Here is a 6,000-nt window from a genome sequence, read left to right as displayed (position 1 = left end):
TTTAAAATATACTGCTCCAATATATTTAATATTACGGATGGTACATTCTTGTATAATTGTTTCAATTTATGTATCTTAAATGTAAGGATTTCTATGTGTAGCAGTATATTAAAAAAATACATTTACTGGTTAAGACCTACTTAACCACTTTGTTATTGTTAATTATTATAAGTACATCTGTAAAACTTTACAAGGTGATCAAGTGCTCATAACTATTAAATAACACATTCTTATTTGAAATTTTCAGTCCAATCTTTTTAACAAAATATGCCGGCAACAATAGTGCACATTATATTCCTTTATAGTTATACAGGGCGATTCAAATATGTTAAAAAAATACTTTTAGTTTTTAAATTAAAGGCTATAAATTTTTTCTCGTGTATTTTTTATACAATTAATTACATTCCAAAAATGCCATATTAAAAATGTGGCTCACCCCTATAACTTTTTTATTTTGTCAGATAAAAAAACGAGATTTGGTATGTTAGTATATGACATAAATTATGATTGATTGACGTATTCAATTGTTTTTGGTCACTTCTGTTTCATCGGAAATGACTACAATTGACACCCTCAGTATGTTTTTACATTATTCGATAGAAAATGACACTCTCAATAGAATGAATGACAATTTGACTCGAAATACCAAGTGTGTGGTACCAAATTATTCGTAAAAAATGCTTTTCCAAATATGCTAATGAACCTCCCTTGTTCCCTTTGAAAAAATTGAGATATGATTAAAAATATGATTTGGGCATCTTTTAACTGGCCAGGACAAGACACGAGAAACATTAGACGATCAAATCTATTTTTTTCAAGGCTCCTTGAATAAAACTTAACAACCAGCCATGGCTTAAACAGCCATGGCACTCTAGATTGACATTTAAAATACGATTTTTGTTAAAGCGAAAATGTCAAAAGTTGACATATGATATGTCATTCTATTCAGAGTGTCCTTTTCTATCGAATAAAGTAAAAAAATATCAAGGATGAGAGGGTATCATTTAAAGATGAAGAGTTGTAGTCATTTCCGGTAAAACAGGAAGTGACCAAAAATAATTGAATACGCCAATAATAAACCAAATCACGTTTTTTTAATCTGAAAAAATAAAAAATAAAGGAGGAGAAAAAAATAAAAAAGTTATAGGAGTGAGCCACTTTCGAGACGCACCAGGTATACTGTTTTTTTTCAGTATTTACACTTAGTTTATTGTAACATAGCCATTCATAATATTTTTAGTATTGAAAATACTTCTGGCTGCGTTTATATGGGACCCATCTTTGAAAAAACGACATGCTAGACGCGACGGAGTTCAATGACCTGCCTAATCAACTTGTCAACACGTAAGTCGATAGCTGACTAGAGCAAGGTCGTCCGAGGGCCGAAATGAGGTTTTATTAGTGTGGGCCAACTATTTTATGGATATGGATGTTTAGTCTCTGAAAGCAGATATTATTATAAAAAAGAATATGCGTCAAGGCATGGGTTGTTAAGTACAGTTAGGTTATTTTAATATTAATATAATTATAATTATTTTTTTTTTTTTTCACAGCTTAAAGCCGGTTTTAGCGACTAAGTCGGGATAATTAAGGAGTATAACCGGGTTTTATCGACCAAGGTTATTAATCCTTTACTAAATTCTTCTAATTATATGACAGGTGCCCAGAATAGCTGCCTTTTGTGCAATTCCTGCTAATGAGTTCTTTAGATTCAGCGTTTGTAAGTTGTTCATGAATCTTCTTTCAATGAGTCCGTTGCACGATATGATGAACGGCAATATTTGAACTTTCTTCAGTTTGTACACGCGTTTTAATTCGTAGCTTAGGTCTTGATACTTATTATTTTTTTCTGCATATGTTTTTCCCAGATTATCATCAAGTGGTACAGCTATATCTATCAGTTGTGCTATTTTTTGTTTTTTATCAATAAGAAGTATGTCGGGTTTGTTGTGTGTTATTTCTTTGTCGGTTATTATTGATGTGTCCCAGTATATTTTCCAGTTGTCATTTTCAACGATTGCCTGAGGAGTATATTTGTAATAAGGGGTTGTTGATGAACTCAGTTTTTTCAGGCGGCATATTTCACTGTGAATTAGTTTTGGTATGTCGTTATGTCTGTCCAGATACTCCCTGGGAGCTATACTGCTGCAGCCACTACTTATATGTTGTATTGTCTCTATTTGTTTATTGCACACTCGACACAATTCGGATGTTACGTTTTGTTTCAATATATGTTTAGCATAGTTCCGAGTAGGAATTACTTGGTCCTGGATAGCATGAATAAACCCTTCTGTCTCGCGGTCTAGTATTCCCTTCGCCATATATTTTCCGGTGTTTTTATGATCTACCTGGTCTCCTGTCAGAGCTGCATGAAATCTGCCGTGCAATACTTTAGATCGCCATTCGTCAACATGTCTTTTATTTACATTGGTTGAGATATCGTCTTCAGATGGTTCCGATAAGTTTAATGCTGTAAAGTGTTTGTCAACTTGAGATATACACCGATACAAGGAATGTTGGTGCTTTTTAAAGTGCCGCCTTAGTTTATTTATTTGTACTTCGTACGCGTCTTCTAAGTTAAGTAGACCTCTACCCTCTTGATTCTAGATATATATAGTCTCGATGTCGACGATTTTGGATGATGACTTCGGTAATCAGTAAGTGTGGTACGTATTAGGCGATCGAGTGTTTGCATATCTGTTTTTGACCACTTGAGAACTCCAAAGGATGCAGTTATAATGGGTAAAACCCAGCAGTTAATCGCTGTTATGGCATTCCTTCCATTAAGCTGTGTACTTAATATGCTTTGAGTCTTTGTTTAAGTCTAGCTTTAAGGTAATCTTTCATTTCTGCTGTTTTAATATTTAGGGCTTGCTTGAATCCTAGATATTTATAACTTTCTTCTTCTTTCAGATGCTCAATCGTTGTTCCATCGGATAGTAATGTTCCCCCTTTGTTGTCTACCTTGCCCTTTTTTACATTAAGAACTGCGCATTTTTCTAGACCGAATTCCATTTTTATAGTCTTACTAAAATTTTTAACTATTTCAAGTTCGCTTTTAAGTTGTTCACTATTACTGGCGTATAACTTGAGGTCATCCATATAGAACAAATGCGACAGCTTTTCACCTTGTGTTCCAGCGATTCGGTATCCATATGGGCTGCAGTTTAGTAAGTTACTTAAGGGATTTAAGGCTAAGCAGAACCACAATGGACTCAAACTATCGCCTTGAAAGATTCCTCGCTTGATTTCTACTTCATTTGTGATGTATCCGTTATTAGAATTTCCTATTTGGAGTTTTGTTTTCCATGAGGTCATTACATGCCTGAGCCCGCCAAAGGAGTAGTTGTGACCGTCTAGGGTCAAGTTTTGTGTTATGTGTCTGTATGGGGATAGGTGTATGGGAAGATAGTCTGTATTAGTGGAGCCCGCTCCCGTCGGGGTATGGCACAGGCTGTACGGCTTGCCCTGGGTACCGTAGCGGACACAGTAAAGAACCCTATCCCGGTTACTTTCCTCTGTCTGGCCTGACTATCTTATATTATATTATTATAATCATATTAGTATTAAAAATTATTATTATATTATTTATTTATTTTAAAGGTTAAATAGATCCTTCCATACTTAGACTTATATTTCTATTGATGCTTATGCTCTCTAGTTTTTTTTTTAATATATAATAATTCTTTTTGGTAAGATCATTATTAAAAAATTATATTTTATTTTGTAGATTTTCTTATAGTGGCGAAAAACCCATAGGACTTTTTTGGAAATATATTTTTGTTATCTCTCTCCAATCTACATTCATTTAACTTTATTCCTAATCGCTGTTTAACTTTGATTTACACGTTTTGCTTTGCTATTTTATTCTTAAATTTTGCCATAATAGGTGCATTTTCTTTTTTGGATACATAGTACGTTTCCAAAATTTCATCCTCATCAACTTTTGTTTTCAATGAAATAAGCACTCCCTTTACGATTTCCTTGGGATTGAGCTGCCTGTTTGGGTTTTCCCAAATATCGATTAGAATTTTTCCTTTTCTTACTGTTCGCTGAAGTATATTCTGCCTTCCATTTCTCGTACTTTCAGTTATAGCATTTAATTTTGATCCTTAAGGCTCTTAAGTTCATCTAACAGTTTATATCTGCTCTCTTTCTGTTCGTCAAACCCATCCAACATAAATTGAATCGATCTTTTGTTTTCAACCAAGTCACTTTGAACATATTTTTTAAATGGTGTAAGATACTCGTTTAATAAGTATTTTAAAACACTTTATCTATATCTTTTTTCGTCCATGGCATCGTCGTTAGATAAATTTTCTTGCTCACTAACCTTACTTTTTGCTTTTGGGCAACACAAAACTTTGTTATCTGTATTTTGCACTTTTACCTGAGCCGCACAGCTTGGATGGTGCTTGATCCACACTTTATGCAATCCAATGAGGTTACCGAGTACTTTTTACAGTATTGTTTTAATTTTTCTGGGACTTTGTTATTTAACCTGTTTACTCTCGACATAACCTCAACGACCTATATATAGTAATGAACAAAATAAACAAAATACAAATATCAATATGCTCATATACAGTCACCCCACTATGAATATCTGTCAAATGCAAAGAGGATCTAAGTACGCAAGTGTTTGGTTAAATGCTAAGGGCAACGTGGCTGATATGTGTGAAAAAAAATTAGATTAATTGCTATACAGGGTGTTGTTTTTGTGAGTGTCAACTGCACGGAACCTTGTAGAACTTTTTTGTCGCACGCCACTGGATAAATTTGTATTTTTTTCTGATACCTTCCATCTTTTTACTAACTTTTCTTGTTCTTAAATTTTTTTGATATGTCGCTTAGTTTTCGAGATATTCCACAAAATTCCGTACATAGTAAGACTCATGGAAAAGGTTCAAAACAAAATGAGACTGAAAATTGACATGTTTATAATGACAAAAACGACGAACATTTAACAATAAAAATAAATTTTTTAAACCACAACAACAAACTTACAATAAGTGCTCGAAATGCATTCCTCCAGCCTCAGTACATTTATTGGACCGACGAATGAATGTATTAACCGCTGCTCCAACTGTAATGGGATTATTTCTTAAGGTGTTACAGACGTTCTGTATTTTTTCAATTAATTCATTGCGGGTGTTTATTGGTGTTGCATAAACGATATCCTTAACATGACCCCAAACATAATAATCGAGGGGATTTAGGTCCGGTGAACGCGCAGGCCAAGCCACTGGCCCCTCACCGAGAATTAAATTCTGACGGTTGTCGCGTAGACGTCCTATCCATCGACGAGGATAATTTTTGTCTAGCCACTGTCACATTTGGCGTCCAGAGAGTGCAGGAGGAGCACCGTCTAATTGCATCCAATTTTCTTCACGTAAATTTAATGGAACGTATTCAAGAACTTTAGGAAGAAAGTTTTCCAGAAAATCATGAAACAAATTGGCATTTAAGCAAGGAGGGAGAAAAAAAGTTGTCCTTAACGTTTAATCAAATACTTGCGTATTTAGATCCTCTGACTTACGAGTAATATAATAAAAACCGAAAAATAATTAAAATTTTAGCGCCATTTTACTCCAAGCGGAAGCGTTTTTTGAGTATGGTTTATAATACAAACTATCATTATTTCTGTTAATTTTATCGATACCTGCAGTTATTCTAGGAAAATCTGAATCACCCTGTATATGGAAAATTGGTTTTCAAGAACATCTTGATTCAAACGCGACGTTAATAAAAAACGATATCCCTCCTTCTTCTTTTCCTGAAAGATGGGCGGTACAGCGTTAAGTTATTAATATAGAATCAAAGGTAGGCGGTATTTTAAACTGACCTTTATTGTCTACTTCAACAATTTTTTTAAATATATTAAACGCCTTTTCCATGATTTGTATTGGGGCCTCATTTGAACTATTGAGAGCCCTATTAGTTTGGTCCAGAACTACTGAGAGTCCTATATTGTTTTGGTCCAGATAAATTTCTGCTGTT

This window comes from Sitophilus oryzae, unplaced genomic scaffold (assembly GCF_002938485.1).
Source record: "Sitophilus oryzae breed Bouriz unplaced genomic scaffold, Soryzae_2.0 scaffold_1977_pilon_pilon, whole genome shotgun sequence".
Lineage (NCBI taxonomy): Eukaryota > Metazoa > Arthropoda > Insecta > Coleoptera > Curculionidae > Sitophilus > Sitophilus oryzae.
Note: the sequence above shows the minus strand (reverse complement) of the source record.